Source organism: Scyliorhinus canicula, chromosome 5 (assembly GCF_902713615.1).
Source record: "Scyliorhinus canicula chromosome 5, sScyCan1.1, whole genome shotgun sequence".
In the NCBI taxonomy this organism is placed as follows: domain Eukaryota; kingdom Metazoa; phylum Chordata; class Chondrichthyes; order Carcharhiniformes; family Scyliorhinidae; genus Scyliorhinus; species Scyliorhinus canicula.
In genome coordinates, this window is record NC_052150.1 from 282,809 (window position 1) to 301,403 (window position 18,595).

General features: G+C 50.6%; 1 long non-coding RNA gene across 1 annotated transcript in view; it reads left to right on the plus strand.

Moving 5' to 3' along the window:
• Positions 1-10,825: 10,825 nt before the first annotated feature.
• LOC119965588 overlaps positions 10,826-18,595 on the plus strand; it is a 131,079-nt gene continuing 123,309 nt past the window's right edge. The window contains exon 1 of the long non-coding RNA XR_005460553.1: positions 10,826-10,886. This is a non-coding gene — a long non-coding RNA (uncharacterized LOC119965588). The remainder of the gene's footprint in view (positions 10,887-18,595) is intronic.

Consider the following 18,595-nt stretch of genomic DNA (forward strand, 5'->3'; position numbering starts at 1 on the left):
CTGGGAGGGGGGTGACGGTCAGGAACACACTGCCTGGGAGGGTGGTGATGGTCTGGAACACACTGCCTGGGAGGGTGGGAGAGGCTGGAACACACTGCCTGGGAGGGTGGTGACGGTCAGGAACACACTGCCTGGGAGGGTGGTGAGGGTCTGGAACGCGCTGCCTGGGAGGGTGGGAGAGGGTCTGGAACACACTGCCTGGGAGGGTGGGAGAGGGTCTGGAACACACTGCCTGGGAGGGTGGGTGAGGGTCAGGAACACACTGCCTGGGAGGGTGGGGACGGTCAGGAACACACTGCCTGGGAGGGTGGTGACGGTCAGGAACACACTGCCTGGGAGGGTGGTGACGGTCAGGAACACGCTGCCTGGGAGGGTGGTGATGGTCAGGAACACACTGCCTGGGAGGGTGGTGATGGTCAGGAACACACTGCCTGGGAGGGTGGTGACGGTCTGGAACGCACTGCCTGGGAGGGTGGCGACGGTCAGGAACACACTGCCTGGGGGGGTGGTGACGGTCAGGAACACACTGCCTGGGAGGGTGGTGACGGTCAGGAACACACTGCCTGGGAGGGTGGTGACGGTCTGGAACACACTGCCTGGGAGGGTGGTGACGGTCAGGAACACACTGCCTGGGAGGGGGTGACGGTCAGGAACACACTGCCTGGGAGGGTGGTGACGGTCTGGAACGCACTGCCTGGGAGGGTGGGAGAGGGGCTGGAACACACTGCCTGGGAGGGTGGTGAGGGTCAGGAACACACTGCCTGGGAGGGTGGTGACGGTCAGGAACACACTGCCTGGGAGGGTGGTGAGGGTCAGGAACACACTGCCTGGGAGGGTGGTGACGGTCAGGAACACACTGCCTGGGAGGGTGGTGACGGTGTGGAACACACTGCCTGGGAGGGGGGTAGAGGCTGGAACACACTGCCTGGGAGGGTGGTGACGGTCAGGAACACACTGCCTGGGAGGGTGGTGATGGTCAGGAATGCACTGCCTGGGAGGGTGGTGACAGTCTGGAACACACTGCCTGGGGGGGTGGTGACGGTCTGGAACACACTGCCTGGGAGGGTGGTGACGGTCAGGAACACACTGCCTGGGAGGGTGGTGACGGTCAGGAACACACTGCCTGGGAGGGTGGTGATGGTCAGGAACACACTGCCTGGGAGGGTGGTGATGGTCAGGAACGCACTGCCTGGGAGGGTGGCGACGGTTTGGAACACACTGCCTGGGGGGGTGGTGACGGTCTGGAACACACTGCCTGGGGGGGGGGTGGTGACAGTCTGGAACACGCTGCCTGGGAGGGTGGTGACGGTGTGGAACACACTGTCTGGGATGGGGGTAGAGGCCGGTTGCCTCACATCCTTTAAAAAGTACCTGGATGAGCATTTGGCAACGTCAGAACATTCAAGGCTATGGGCCAAGTGCTGGCAAATGGGATTAGGCAGGCAGGTCAGGTGTTTGTCACGCATCGCTGCAGACCCAATGGGCCAAAGGGCCTCTTCTGCATTATTATTCTGTGATTCTGTGAGATGATCGATTATAAAGCAGACAGAGACAAGCAGGGGAAGGAGGCTGGGTAACAATTGGTCGACTCCATACGGAGAAGGACCGGCAATACTCCGAGGCCCTGACCATAGAGCTCCTGGTGGAGAGGAAAACGCTACAAATGGACTTTGACTTGCTCTCCACTGGGAAGGCAGTGCACCAATTCCGCCAGACACGAGGGATATTCTGCGAACACCTAGACAAAGCCAGCTGTCTACCGGCTCATCGACTGAGAAAGAGGCAGCCACGAGGGAAATAGCTCAGATCAGGGACAACAATGGCAAACCAGTAACCAAACCTAAAAAGGTCAACGAGGCATTTGAGGCCTTCTACCGGGGACTGTACACCTCTGGCCCACCCAATGGATACTCTAGGATGAAGCAGTTCCTTGATGGACTGGACATGCCAGTCATGGGGAGGATAGAAAGCGGGGCCTGGAAGCACCTCCTGGGTGAAGCTCCTGTACAACACTCCCACACTGAATGAGTGGGCTAACATCACCAGCTCTAAATACCTCCAGCTGCACAGGGGCACAAGGTAAGGATGCCCAATGTTCCTGCTTCTATTTCCCCGGTTATCGAACCAGTGGCGATCGTCCTCCGAGTCCCAAAGACTTGGAAGGGATCCAGGGATGAGGCAGAGCACAGAGTCTCCCTCTCTGCGGGTGACCTGCTCCTCTACGACTTGGACCCCCCAAAGCAGCATGAAGGGGATCATGACGCTCCTGAAAAAGTTTGGAGATTACTTGGGCAATAATACCAACTTGAGCAAGAGTGAAATCTTCCCGGTGAACCCACGAGGGAAAGGGGCTCAACTGGTGAGAGTGCCGTTTACACTTCCTGGGGATCCAAATTGCCCATGATTGGACATGGATCCACAAATAAGACCATAATATATAGGAGCAGAATTAGGCCGCTTGGCCCATCGAGTCTGCTTTGCAATTTAATCATGGCTGATATTTTCTCATCCCCATTCTCCTGCCTTCTCCCCATAACCCCTGATCACCTTATTAATCAAGAACCTATCTATCTCTGTCTTAAAGACACTCCGTGAATTGGCCTCCACAGCCTTCTGCGGCAAAGAGTTCCACAGATTCACCAACCTTTGGCTGAAGAAGTTCCTCCTCATCTCTGTTTTAAAGGATCGCCCCTTTAGTCTGAGATGGTGTCCTCTGCTTCTAGTTTTTTCTACAAGTGGAAATATTCACTCCACATCCACTCTATCCAGGCCTCGCAGTATCCTGTTAGTTTCAATAATATTCCCCCTCATCCTTGTAAACTCCAACGAGTACAGACCCAGAGTCCTCAAACATTCCTCATACGACAAGTTCTTAATTCCAGGGATCATTCTTGTGAACCTCCTCTGGACCCTTTCCAAGGCCCCAGCACATCCTTCCTTAGATACGGGCCCAAAACTGCTCACAATATTCCAAATGGCATCTGACCAGAGCCTTATACAGCCTCAGAAGTACATCCCTGGTCTTGTATTCTAGCCCTCTTGACATGAATGCTAACATTGCATTTGCCTTCTTAACTGCTGACAAAACCTACACGTTAACCTTAAGAGAATTGTGAACAAGGAGTCCCAAGTCCCTTTGCGCTTCTGCTTTCCGAAGCATTTCCCCATTTAGAAAATAGTCTATGCCTACTTCCTCCTTCCAAAGTGCATAACCTCACACTTTTCCACATTGTATTTCATTTGCCACTTCATTGTCCACTCTCCTAGCTTGTCCAAGTCTTTCTGCAGCCCCCTTGCTTCCTCAATGCTACCTGTCCCTCTACAGTGGCGAAATTCTCCGACCCCCAGCAGGGTCGGAGACTCGCCCGGGGCCGCCGAAAATCCCGCCCCCGCCATGTCCAGAATTCTCCCACCCGCAAAAAGTCGGCGTGCCGCTAATCCCGCCGCCCGCCTCGGAGAATGGTGGGGGCCGGCGGGAGGTTACGGGTTTCTGTGCTGCCGTTATTCACCAGCCCGGATGGGCCGAAGTCCCATTGCTGAGAGGCCTCTCCCGCCGCCGTGGTTTGAACCACCTCTGTGCCGGCGGGATCGGCGTGCGAGCGGGCCCCCGAGGTCCTGGGAGGGGGGGTGCAGGGTGATCGGACCCCGGGGAGTGCCCCCACGGTGGCCAGGCTCGCGATCGGGGCCCACCGATCGGCGGCCGGGTCAGTGCCGTGGGGGCACTCTTTTTCTACCGCCGCCACCACGGCCTCCACCATGGCGGAGGCGGAAGAGAATCTCCCAGTGCGCATGCGCTGGTGGTGAAATCAGCGGCAGCTGACGCACCCGCGCATGCGCGAAACGGCGAAGGCCTTTAGGCCAGCCCCGGCGGCGGGCATCAAAGGCCGTTGTTGCCGGATTTGCCACGTGGTGCCAACCGCACCGGCGCGGGCCTCGCCCCTCAATGTGAGGGCTTGGCCCCTAAAGGTGCGGAGAATTCCACACCTTTGGGGAGGCCCGATGCCGGAGTGGTTGGCGCCACTCCGCTACGCCGGGACCCCCCGCCCCGCCGGGTAGGGGAGAATTTCGCCATAACTTAGCAACAGTGCTTTCAGTTCCTTCTTCCAGATCATTAATGTATATTGTAAAGAATTGTGGTCCCAGCACAGATCCCTGAGGCACACCACTAGTCACCGGCTGCCATCCTGAAAAAGACCCCTTTATTCCCACCTTTTGCCTTCTGCCAGTCAGCCAATCCTCTATCCATGCCAGGATCTTACCCTGAACACCATGGGCTCTTAACTTATCTAAATCTAAATAAATCACGTCCACTGGTTCTCCTTTGTCTAACTTCCTTGTTACCTCCTCAAAGAACTCTAACAGATTTGTCAGATACAACCTCCCTTTGACAAAGCTGTGCTGACTCAGTCCTATTTTACCATGCACTTCCAAGTGCTTCGCGATCTCATCTTTAATAACAGACTCTAAAATCTTACCAATGACCGAAGTCAGGCTAACCGGCCTATAATTTCCCATCGTCTGCCTCCCTCCCTTCTTAAACAGGGGTGTTACATTAGCCACTTTCCAGTCCTCTGGGATCCTTCCTGCCTCCAGTGATCATTACTAATGCCTCCACAATTCCCTCAGCTATCTCTTTTAGGACCCTGGGGTGTAGTCCATCCGGTCCAGGTGACTTATCCACCTTCAGACCTTTCAGTTTACCCAGAACCTTCTCCTTAGTAATGGTCACTGCACTCACCTCTGCCCCCTGGTTCTCCTGGAGCTCTGGCATTCCACTGGTGTCTTTGTGAAGACTGATCCAAAGTAACTATTCAGTTCATCTGCCATTTCTTTTTTTCCTATTATTACTTCTCCAGCCACATTTTCTAGTAGTCCAATGTCTATTTTTGCCTCTTTCTTACCTTTTCTATATTGAGAAAACCTCTTCCCATCTTCCTTTATATTACTAGCTAGCTTGCACTTGTACTTCATCTTCTCTCCCCTTATTGCTTTTTTAGATGTCCTCTGCTCGCTTTTAAAGGCTTCCCAATCCTCTGGTTTCCCACTAATCCTCGCCACTTTGTATGCTTTTTCTTTAGCTTTTATGCTGTCCTTGACATCCCTCATCAGCCATGGATGCCTCGTCCTCCCCTTAGCATGTTTCCTCCTCCTTGGGATGAATTTCTGTTGTGCCTCCCTAATAACCCCCAAAAACCCCTGCCATTGCTGTTCCACTGCCTTCCCTGCTCGGCTCCTTTTCCAATCAACTCTGGCCAGCTCTGCCTCTGTAGTTTTGTAGTTACCCTTATTTAATTGTAATACCGTTACATCTGATTGCAGCTTCTCCCTCTCAAACTGCAGGGTAAATTCTATCATATTGTGGTTACTGCTCCCTAAGGGTTCCTTCACCTTAAGTTCCCTAATCAAGTCTGTCTCATTACACATCACCAAATCCAGAATTGCCTGTTCCCTAGTCGGCTCTGTCACCAGCTGCTCCAAAAAAACATCTTAGGTATTCCACAAATTCCTTTTCTTGGGATCCACTACCAACCTGATTTTCCCAGTCCATCTGCATATTGAAATCCCCAATGATTATTGTAATATTGCCTTTTTTACATCCCTTTTCTATCTCCTGATTTATTTTCTGCCCCACATCCTTACTACTGCTAGGGGGCCTGTACATAACTCCCATCAGGGTCTTTTTTACTTTGCGATTCCTCAACTCTACCCACAGAGATTCTCTGCCTTCCGACCCTATATCGCTCCTTGCTATCGATTTAACTTCATTCCTTACTAACAATGCAACCCCGCCCCCTTTGCCCATCTGCCTGTCCTTTTGATAGGACACATATCCCTGGATATTTAGATCCCAGCCCTGATCCCCTTGCAGCCACGTCTCTGTGATGCCCACAACATCGTACCGGCCAATTTCAATGTGCGAACAAGCTCATTTACCTTGTTGCGTATACTGCGTGCATTTAGGTACAACACCCTCAATCCTGCATTTGCCACCTCCCTTTTCACACTCCCCTCAGTCACTGTACCCTGCACTGTGGCCCTTTTTGATTTTTGACTATGGCGTCTCTGCCTTACACTTTCCCCCTAAATGCCTTTTGTTTCTGGCCCCATTTTACTTCCCTCCGACTTCCTACATTGGATCCCATCCCCCTGCCACATTAATTAATTTATACCCTCCCCAACAGCTCTAGCAAACCCCCCACCCCCCACTGAGGACGTAGGTTCCAGTCCTGCCCAGGTGCAGAACGTCCGGTTTGTACTGGTCCCACCTCCCCCTGAACCGGTTCCAATGCCCCAGGAATTTGAATCCCTCCCTCTTGCACCATCTCTCATTCATCCTATCTGTCCTGACATTCCTACTCTGACTAGCTCGTGGCACTAGTAGCAATCCTGAGATTACTACCTTTGAAGTCCTACTTTTTAGTTTAAATCCTAACTCCCTAAAATCAGCTTGTAGGACCTCATCCAATTTTTTACCTATATCATTGGTGCCTATGTGCACCACGACAGCTGGCTGTTCACCCTCCCCCCCCCCCCCCCCCCAGAATGTCCTGCAGCCGCTCCGAGACATCCTTGACCCTTGCACCGGGGAGGCAACATACCATCCTGGAGTCTTGATTGCATCCGCAGAACCGCCTGTCTATTCCCCTTACGATCGAGCCCCCTATCACTATAGCCCTGCCATTTTTCTTCCTGCCCTGCTGCGCAGCAAAGCCAGCCATGATGCCATGAACCTGGCCTCTGCTGCCTTCCCCTGGTGAGCCATCTCCCTCAACAGTATCCAAAGCGGTATATCTGTTTTGCAGGGAGATGACCGCAGGGGACACCTGCACTGCCTTCCTACTCTTGCTCTTTCTTTTGGTCACCCATTTTCTATCTCCCTCAGTAACCTTCACCTGCAGTGTGACCAACTCACTGAACGTGCTATCCACGATGTCCTCAGCATCGCGCCTGCTCCAAAGTGAAAAGGAACATAACAGGTCAGTTGGAAGAAATAAAGAAGGACCTGCAGAGATGGAACACGCTCCCACTCTCCCTGGTGGGGTGAGTGCAGACAAATCAAGATGAATGTACTGCCCAGGTTCCTCTTCCTGTTCCGATCTCTCCCGATCTACAAAATTGTCATGGCATTTGTGTTTGTGTGTGGAGTGGGGGTGGGGGGGGGGGGGGGGGGGGGGTGGGGGGGGTGGTGGGGGGGGGGGGGGGTGGGGGGTGGAGTGAAGATCCCAGAATCCCCCAAAAGGTCGAGAAGCATGGGAGGTCTGGCCTTCCGTACCACTGGATGGGTAAGGGAGTCGGAAACAGAATGGGTAAAGATGTCCTTTTTCCTGTGGAGGAACATTCCTCCAGGCCCATACAACAGCAGCACTCCCCCTTCAGCCAAGCACTCTACAAGCCCAATGGTAGTAACTACTCTCCGGGCATAGAACCAGCTGAGACAACACATTTAGTCTGACCGAATGTTCACCATGTCCCCATCTGCATCAATCACAGGTTTGCGCAGCCACAATGGACATCCCCTTAAAAGGTTGAGATAAGAAGGGGGGGGGCCCCTTACAGTTTGGGACTTTTACAGACGACAGATTAGTGACGTTAGAGGAACTGATGGAAGGATTACAACTTCCCAACGAGAACGATCTACACCATTTACAAATCAAAAACTTCCACCAGGAGACAACATCATACTGAGGGACACCGCGATATTCAATGATGGAGGAGCTGTTGGCCACAGGGGTCTCAGGTGGGACAAATTGCGGGAAAATATGTGCACGGCTGTTAGAGGAGGCACATTCGCTGCTGGATGAGACACGGAACAAATGGGAGGAAGGACTTGGAATGAAATAGAATGGGGACTACGGAGCAAAGCACTGAGCAGGGCCAATTCCATCTCCACTTGTGCAAGGCTAAGCCAAATGAAGCTGAAAGTGGTGCACACAGCACACCTTGCCAGAACCTGAATGAACAGGTTGTTCTCTGAGGTGGAGGACAAGTGTGAACGGTGCCAGGGCGGACCAGCCAACCACACCCACGTGTTCTGGGCTTGCGCCAGGTGTGTTGGGTTCGGACAGCCTTTTTCGAGGCAATGTCCAAGGTGGTGGGGATGAGGGTGGTACCAAGCCCGAGACTGGCAATCTGTGTGGTATCGGAGCAGCTAAAACTCTTCATGGTGGAGCGGGTTTGGGGGGGTGGGGGGGGGGGGGGGGGGGGAAGGGGATGGGTGATGGCAACGTCCTTGCTTTAGCCTCCTTGGTTGTACGCCGGAGAATCCTGCTCGTCTGGCTAGCTGACCTGACAGAATTTCTCCACCTGGTAGCGAGCGTTGAACTTGGACTTGTTTCTGGTGTTGCTGCGATTGGAAATGGTCGTGGCTGGGGCGCCAGGACCAGGAGATAACGACATATGGCAGAATCTCTTCTTATACTTGGGGGTTTTCGCGATCTTTCGAGTGGCCCTTCAGTTTGGACCCCACTAATTGGGTGATCCTTGATCTCTCTGTTTGATTCCTAACCAATAAATGGGCGGGGATCTGAATGGCTGGGCGTGTGTCCCAAGCGGTCACTGACCCCGTTGTTTATGCTTCCCCTGAACAGGGAATGGCACCCAAATGCCTGGGACTGTCCCGGTTACTTGAGTACCAGTCTTTTGTCTTGGTGAAGATCGGCCATCAAATGCTAAATGGCCCATAAAAATGCTAACTTGTCGGAGTTTCGATACCGTCTGGACTTCTTGTTTGCGAATATACATTTCAGGTTCTGAGCCTGCCTGAGTCTTGCCTTGTCCATTTTACCCGCTGGGCTTTGCGAGTCTCAGTTTCTCTAGTTGAAAGTGCCCATCCCAGATGGCTACAGAGTCATCACCCTGAGTAACTCACTCACACAGGAGTTATCACCCTGAGTAACTCATTCACACAGGAGTTATCACCCTGAGTAACTCACTCACACAGGAGTTATCACCCTGAGTAACTCATTCACACAGGAGTTATCACCCTGAGTAACTCACTCACACAGGAGTTATCACCCTGGGTAACTCACTCACACAGGAGTCATCATCCTGAGTAACTCATTCACACAGGAGTTATCACCCTGAGTAACTCACTCACACAGGAGTCATCACCCTGAGTAACTCACTCACACAGGAGTTATCACCCTGGGTAACTCACTCACACAGGAGTTATCACCCTGAGTAACTCACTCACACAGGAGTTATCACCCTGAGTAACTCACTCACACAGGAGTTATCACCCTGAGTAACTCACTCACACAGGAGTTATCACCCTGAGTAACTCACTCACACAGGAGTTATCACCCTGGGTAACTCACTCACACAGGAGTTATCACCCTGAGTAACTCACTCACACAGGAGTTATCACCCTGGGTAACTCACTCACACAGGAGTTATCACCCTGAGTAACTCACTCACACAGGAGTTATCACCCTGAGTAACTCACTCACACAGGAGTTATCACCCTGAGTAACTCATTCACACAGGAGTTATCACCCTGAGTAACTCACTCACACAGGAGTTATCACCCTGGGTAACTCACTCACACAGGAGTTATCACCCTGAGTAACTCACTCACACAGGAGTTATCACCCTGGGTAACTCACTCACACAGGAGTTATCTAAGAGGAATTTCCCAATGAAGGACATGAGTTTGACTGACAGAAAAATAATATAGCCGGGAATTTCCACAAAGTTAGTTATGGCACTGTTCCTTCCTTTGAAAACATTTCAGCTTGTTGTGATTTGTAGAGAAGGTTTATCAAATGTTTCTATCTCAAAGAGCATTGGGTGCTCAGTTCATGTCAGCGATTTATCGACATAGAAATCAAGACATAAAGAAATCTGGCAGGAATGTGAAGTTGGGCGAGAGATCAGTCCTGATTTTATTGTATAGTGGAGTGGGCTCAAGGTGATGAATGGTCTTCTCCTATTTCTTATGTTCTTCTATTCATATATTTAGATATTTTGCAGCACAGATCTTGAGTAATGCTGATAAAAAGGTACATCTTGTTGCAGCTTTTCACCTTTCACTCATCAGGACAGTTTTAATAATACCAAATGTAAAGGGAACAACAATTTATACTGCATGAGAAGAGAATGCGGATCTGTTTGCCAGTAGGTTTTGATTGGCTGGCGTTTTGCCAGGGTGAATGCACCAGTTAACTGATAACTGAGTTAACTGCCAAGTTTTGTTTAAATTGAAAACCAAGCTGGCTAGATGGGATTGGGGGTGGGCTGACTCTGATTGGTCAAGACATGCCTGTCATCTTTTTTGTTTGGTTGAAACAGGTGCAATGATAGAGGCTTGTTTAGCTCATTGGGCTAAATCGCTGGCTTTTAAAGCAGACCAAGCAGGTCAGCAACACGGTTCGATTCCCGTACCAGCCTCCCCGGACAGGCACCAGAATGTGGCGACTAGGGGCTTTTCACAGTAACTTCATTGAAGCCTACTCGTGACAATAAGCGATTTTCATTTTTTTTTCATGTGTGTACATGTTATTTCTGTCCACAACAATCAGGGTCCTGTGCAACTGTGAGCCTGACTAATACTCTGAAATTAATTGTCAGCATAATCCTTGGAGCACTGAGGATCCTTTAGGAAATGTCCAATTACGGAATCACATCTAATGTTGAATGTTGTGTTTTATGTTGTGGGTTGTTTGGACATGGTCTGTACTTCACCCACTGTGAACAGCAGCTGGGACATACTGTTTGATTTGGTCCACAGACTTTGGAACATAGCGCCAACACATCCAACATCACACTGATGTGGAGATGCCGGAGTTGGACTGGGGTGAGCACAGCAAGAAGTCTTACAGCACCAGGTTAAAGTCCAACAGGTTTGTTTTGAATCACTAGCTTTCGGAGCGCAGCTCCTTCCTCAGGTGAGTCACACTGACATTAAAATTCACAGACCATGTTACTCATTAGTCTGATAGGCAGAATGTAAATCAGTCAAATGGTTGGGTCATTGCTGCAACCGGTTTTGAGCAAGTTTCCCAAGTACGTGGTGAAACATTCCTTCACATCTGATGAGCAAAGGATGTGCACATCAATAACGATGATGTTGCAAATGTCTACCACTCCTTGAGAAGCTTAATGGTGAATAGGTTTAGAATGTCAAATCAGCATATGGACATGGCATTGCGATTGGCCAATTCATGTTGTGCAGAACCGGTCATAGATAAGGCCGGGCGTAAAGGGACATCACTATTATGTGTATTGGGCAACCCATAAATATACGGAAGTAGGGAGCTGTGTGGAAGAATCCCATCATATATATCCAGCAGAGGCATCAGAAAAGGATTCTGGGAGAAGTCAACTCAGTCACCTGGACTGTACTGTGTGTAACTGAAGAACTGGTGTCAAGAAGCGGGAGTGTACTATAGACCTCCCAACAGCCCGCAGGAGACAGAGGAGCAGTTGTGTAGTCAGATACTGAAAGGTGTGAAAAAAGTGGGTAGTTGCGATGGGCGACTTCAACTCCCCCCATATTGACTGGGAATCTCTTACAGCCAGGGGCTCGGATGGAGAGCAATTTGTTAGATGTGTCCAGAAGGGCTTTTTGATCCAGTATCTTGACAATCCAACCAGGGAGGGGGCCGTACTAGACTTGGTATTGGGGAATGAGCCAGGCCAGGTGAATGATGTTTCAGTGGGGGAGCATTTTGGGATTAGCGACTATAACTCCATAAGATTTCGAATAGTCATGGATAAGGACAAGAGTGGCCCATGGGTGAGGGTGCTTAATTGGGCGAATGGCCAATTACATCCAAATTAGACAGGAACTGGGGAATGTGGATTGGGAGCGGCTATTTGAGGGCAAATCCACGTCTGACATAAAACATAGAACAGTACAGCACAGAACAGGCCCTTCGGCCCTCGATGTTGTGCCGAGCAATGATCACCCTACTCAAACCCACGTATCCACCCTATACCCGTAACCCAACCCCCCCCCCCCTCCTTAACCTTACTTTTTAGGACACTACGGGCAATTTAGCATGTCCAATCCACCTAACCCGCACATCTTTGGACTGTGGGAGGAAACCGGAGCACCCGGAGGAAACCCACGCACACACGGGGAGGACGTGCAGACTCCGCACAGACAGTGACCCAGCTGGGAATCGAACCTGGGACCCTGGAGCTGTGAAGCATTTATGCTAACCACCATGCTACCGTGCTGCCCATGTGGGAGGCTTTTAAAGGTCAATTGATTGAAGTGCAGGACAGGCATGTCCCGCAAAAATGAAGGATAGAAATGGCAGGATTCGGGAACCATGGATGACAAGGGAAATTGTGAGCTTAGTCAAAAGGAAAAAGGAAACATACGATAGTTCTCGGCATCTAAAACTGACGAAGCCCTTGAGGAGTACAGTGAAAGAAGGAACTTCAACGTGGAATTAGGAGGGCTAAAAGGGGCCACAAAATGTCTTTAGCAAACATAGTCAAGCAGAATCCCAAGGTGTTTTAAGCAGTTTTAGGAGTAAGAGGGTAGCAAGAGAAAGAGAAGGCCCACTCAAAGACAATGGAGGGAAGTGATGCGTGAAACCACAGGAAGGGCGACACGGTAGCACAGTAGTTAGCACTGTTGCTTCACAGCTCCATGGTCCTAGGTTTGATTTGCGGCTTGGGTGACCATATGTGCGGAGTTTCCACATTCTCCCCGTGTCTGCGAGGGTTTCCTCCGGGTGCTCAGGTTTCCACACACAAGTCCCGAAAGTCGTGCAGGTTAGATCATTTGGACATTCTGAATTCTCCCTCTGTGTACCCGAACAGGCGAAGGAGTGTGGCAACTCGGGGATTTCCACAGCAACTCCTTTGTAGTGTTAATGTAAACCTACTTGTGACACTAATAAAGATTATTATAATAATTGGGTGAAATCCTTAATGAGTACTTTGTATCGGTATTCACCAGGGAGAAGGACATGGCGGATGTCAGTATTTTGTCAACTTGATTCAGTATTTTGAAGAGGTGAAAAAGAATATTGATGAGGGAAGGGCTGTGGATGTAGTTTATAGGGACTTTAATAAAGTGCTTGATAAGGTCCTACATGGCAGACTAGTACAAAAACTAAAATCACATGGGATTGGGGGTGGGCTGGCTAGATGGGATTGGGGATGGGCTGGCTAGATGGGATTGGGGGTGGGCTGGCTAGATGGGATTGGGGGTGGGCTGGCTAGATGGGATTCGGGGTGGGCTGGCTAGATGGGATTGGGGGTGGGCTGGCTAGATGGGATTGGGGGTGGGCTGGCTAGATGGGATTGGGGGTGGGCTGGCTAGATGGGATTGGGGGTGGGCTGGCTAGATGGGATTGGGGGTGGGCTGGCTAGATGGGATTGGGGGTGGGCTGGCTAGATGGGATTGGGGGTGGGCTGGCTAGATGGGATTGGGGGTGGGCTGGCTAGATGGGATTGGGGGTGGGCTGGCTAGATGGGATTGGGGTGGGCTGGCTAGATGGGATTGGGGATGGGCTGGCTAGATGGGATTGGGGGTGGGCTGGCTAGATGGGATTGGGGGTGGGCTGGCTAGATGGGATTGGGGGTAGGCTGGCTAGATGGGATTGGGGTAGGCTGGCTAGATGGGATTGGGGTAGGCTGGCTAGATGGATTGGGGGTGGGCTGGCTAGATGGGATTTGGGGTGGGCTGGCTAGATGGGATTGGGGGGGGGGGCTGGCTGGATGGGATTGGGGGTGGCCTGGCTAGATGGGATTGGGGGGTGGGGGCTGGCTAGATGGGATTGGGGGTGGGCTGGCTAGATGGGATGGGGGTGGGCTGGCTAGATGGGATTGGGGGTGGGCTGGCTAGATGGGATTGGGGGTGGGCTGGCTAGATGGGATTGGGGGTGGGCTGGCTAGATGGGATTGGGGGTGGGCTGGCTAGATGGGATTGGGGGTGGGCTGGCTAGATGGGATTGGGGTGGGCTGGCTAGATGGGATTGGGGTGGGCTGGCTAGATGGATTGGGGTGGGTGGCTAGATGGGATTGGGGGTGGGTGGCTAGATGGGATTGGGGTGGGCTGGCTAGATGGGATTGGGGGTGGGCTGGCTAGATGGGATTGGGGGTGGGCTGGCTAGATGGGATTGGGGGTGGGCTGGCTAGATGGGATTGGGGGTGGGCTGGCTAGATGGGATTGGGGGTGGGCTGGCTAGATGGGATTGGGGGTGGCTGGCTAGATGGGATTGGGGGTGGGCTGGCTAGATGGGATTGGGGGTGAGCTGGCTAGATGGGATTGGGGGTGGGCTGGCTAGATGGGATGGGGGTGGGCTGGCTAGATGGGATTGGGGGTGGGCTGGCTAGATGGGATTGGGGGTGGGCTGGCTAGATGGGATTGGGGGTGGGCTGGCTAGATGGGATTGGGGAGGCTGGCTAGATGGGATTGGGGGTGGGCTGGCTAGATGGGATTGGGGGTGGGCTGGCTAGATGGATACAGAACTGGCCTGGTTATAGAAGACAGAGAGTAGCGGTGGAAGGGTGTTTTTCTGAATGGAGATCTGTAGCTAGTGGTGTTCCACAGGGATCAATGCTGGGATCTCTGTTGTTTGTAGTATATTTAAATGATCTGGAGGAAAATGTGGGTGGTCTGATTAGTAAATTTATGGATGACATGAAGATTGGCGGAGTTACTGATAGTGCCGAGGATTGTCAGAGGATATAACAGGAGGCTGTTGGGGGGTGAGGGCAGACCTGATAGAGGTCTACAAAGTTATTAGAGGCAAAGACAGGGCGGATAGTCAGAGGCTTTTTCCAAGGGTGGAAGTGTCCATTACACAGGGGTCACAGGTTCAGGGTGAGAGGGGGAAAGTTTAAGGGAGATGTGCGGGGTAAGTATTTCACACAGAGAGTGGTGCCTGGAACGTGCTGCCAGAGGATGTGGTGGAAGCAGCACATTAGCCACATTTAAGAGGCATCTGGATGGGTCCATGAACAGGGAGGAAATAGAGGAATGCGGATCGAGTCAGGACTGAAGGTTGCTTTTTATTCAGGCATCATGATTGGCACAGGCTTGCAGGGCTGAAGGGCCTGTTCCTGTGCTGTACTTTCCTTTGTTCTTGTTTAACAGCAGCAAAGTCCAACAAGTGTTTTTTTAAATTTTGTTTTCAAGAAAGACTCTCAGGGGACCCTTGATCTGTACCTGCCCCATCAGATTCCCCAGCTTGCTTCTTCCAGTGAAATAGGCCTGGTCACCGAAATCAATCACTCTCCTGCCAATGTCTTGGAGCAGCTGGAGTGGACACACTGTCTGCTCTCTGCCCTCTAACCTCTGCCCTTCACCCTCCATCCTCTGCCCACCTCAGCTATCTTCTGCACCAGGACCACCTGTACCCAACTTCATTACATTCTTGCTGACATCTTCCAAGATGGAAATGTCAGATACCTTTGCACTGGGATGTCTATAATCTATCCTATGTCTGTTTAACCATTATTTCTATTCATTCATTCATCAAGACAGTGAAAATAATAACTATTAAAATAATTGTTTATTTTTTTAATGATCTTTATTGTCACAAGTAGGCTCAGATTAACACTGCAGTGAAGCTACTGTGAAAATCCCCTAGTCACCACATTCCGCCGCCTGTTCAGGCACCCAGAGGGAGAATTCAGAACGTCCAAATTACCCAACAGCACGTCTTTCAGGACTTGTGGGAGGAAACCGGAGCACCCGGAGGAAACCCACGCAGACACGGGGAGAACATGCAGACTCTGCACAGTGACCCAATCTGGAAATTGAACCTGGGACCCTGGCGCTGTGAAGCAGCAGTGCTAACCACTGTGCTATTGTGCCGCCCTAAAAGAAATTGCTTGAATTAAAATGCTACATTAGCTTCTGTAAAGGAAATGGGTAAGAATGACTCTTACAAAATTAAGGGAGTGATAATTTGCAATTCAAATTTTTGCAAATGATCAAATTTGACTGCCGAATTTGAAATCGACCTTCTCTGTAACCAGAGCAGAAAGACAGAAGCTGCAATTGTAACCTAACTGGGAAGAGGGCAAGTTCGATTCAGGCACCCATTGCACATCCTGCCGATTTGTCACGATGCTGACTCCAGACAATCTCCCTTCGCCACGCTGCAGTTAGATTAACTCTGAACTCAACTAATACACTTTTTATGAAGAAAAGGTGACAAATGTTTGGAACTGTCTGAAGCGATTTGTTAATGGCTGGAAGGCCATTAACTCCTGTGTTGGTGCCTGCCAGCAATTGGACAGCAAACATAAGGTTTAATTGGTCTCCAACAATAAGCCCACTCCAAACGTGCTCACAGTGGGAACTCAGTTTAACACCATCTTCCTTCCCTGGAAACTTCAACAATGATTTACATTGAAAGCTGCAAGAGGGAGCTTCACTTTCCTTCTTTGAAAGAAAGCTTCCCCTTGATTAGAAACAGAGGGGAAGTTCAGGGGAATAGTTGGCAGAAAACGTACCATAAAAAGTTTTCATTTTCTGTTTGGAGAAAGGCCAAAATAGCAAGGCAGCAGAAAAATTGAACAGCTGAGGAAGTTGTGGATTGAGAAACCGACAAGGTTGCTACATCAAACATAGTTGAGCAAGGACAACTGACTAAATGAAGTCTGCTGACATGTAAAACATTTAACATTTCACACACACGTCAGGCAATCAATTTTTACTGATAAATTCAGCAGGTATAAAGTTCGATAGACAGGAAATCAGGCAGAGCCAATCCAATTCCACCATTAAGTTATGCTCCATGTTTTTATTGCCTCCAGTACTTCAGTTGGGATTACCCGAGAATTCCTGTAATGTTTCTGACGACATGGAGGGATTTCACTTTGGAGTGAAAGTTATGAGAATTCCCTAAAGTTACCCAAATATTTTACAGACTTTCAAGTGTGTTCCCCTGGACACATTGGTGCATGTTGTGGGTTCTTTAGCCAATCATTTGGTGGCAGTTGGAATTTAGTGACCTTTCCGACATTAATGTGTTTTTTGAGGAACCAAAATACAGAGGAAGAAAAATTAAACCAAGAAATCAGCGGCCAGTCAAACAGGCCTCTCAAGTTTCTGTATTATTGCTGGATAAGGAAGAATGTTTATTTGTTGGAGTCTGTCACTGCCTCAGGATATCACCAAACTCTTTCTAGGCAACAAAGATAAATTCTTGATCAATTATAAAGAGTGGGACGTATCTGATGCACAAAATCTAATGAGATTGTGTTGTGTTTGTCTGCCCTACACCAACGCAGGGACCAATCAGATCCTAAATCAGGAAAGGCTTGAAGGTTGATCTGTCGACACAAAGTTTCACGTTTCTTTTGGAAATGGGGATTACACCTGCTTCTGAAATCTGTGAAAGATCTGCCAGATTTCCTCGCTTGCTCCCTCTGCTAGTTTGAAATGAAGAATAAAAATTGTTTTTCTTTTTGCTTTCCACCTATCTCCCTTTTCAGAAAATGTTGCATCCTCCCTGTCATATCTTTGTCCAGATTATGTTCTCCTCAGGAGGAGAATCACCAGATTGATTCCGGGGATGAAAGGGTTGATGTCTGAAGAAAGATTAACCAGTTTGGGCTCATGCTCGCTGGAGTTTAGAAGGATGAGAGGGGATCTGATCGAGGTGTATAAAATACTAAATGGGATTGATAAAGTAAACGTAGACCAAATGTTCCTCCTTGAGGGGGAATTTAGAATGAGAGATCACAGATATAGGTTGAGAGGCAGCAGATTTAGAACTGAGATGAGGAGGAACTACTTCTTGCAGAGGGTGGCGAATTTGTGGAACTCGCTGCCCCATAGTGCGGTGGGATCTGAATCATTAAACGGTTTCAAGAAGGAGATATATATATTTCTGCTAAAAATAATGGATTAAAGGGATATGGGGAACAGGTGCGGTGGTGGATTTGAGACCAGGAAGCGATCAGCCATGATCTGATTGAATGGCGGATCTGGCTGGAGGTTCTTCCCCTAAATGTTCCTCACACAAATGACTAATATTAAAACATGATGACTCTCAGCGTTTTGCCGTACCCTGTGTGTCTGCTCACTGACTTTTCAAGTTTAGCTGCCTCTGACACTTCCTCAGAAAGCTTGGCAATGTGGTTGTGTTCATACAAGGAGTTTCACTGTTATCTGACTCAGCAAAGCGTTTCAGAGACAACGAGATAAGCAACAAAAGGAAAATTGAAATTATATGGTGATCAGGATTGATGAAAGAGACTGGAAGGAGCATGAGGTGCAGCGTTAACATCAGAAGTTAATGGGGGGCGGAGGTGGAGGCTGGGGTGCGGATGTGACGCTGGGGTGCAGATGTGGGGCTGGGGTGCGGGAGAGGGGCTGGGGTACGGAGGTGGGGGCTGAGGTGTTAACGTCAGCAGTCGGGTGGAGTGTGGCGGTGGTGGGGTGGAGGGTGCGGGGGTGGGGCTGGGGTGTGGGATGGGGCTGGGGTGTGGGGTTGGGGTGCGGGCTGGGGTGTGGGGGTGGGGTCTGGGAGTGGGGCTGGGGGGTGGGGGTCGGGCTTGGGGGCTGGGGAGTGGGGGTGGGGCTGGGGGGTGGGGGCTGGGGGCTGGGGGGTGGGGGCTGGGGTGCAGGGGTGGGGCTGGGGTGTGGGGGTGGGAGCTGGGGGTGTGGGAGTGG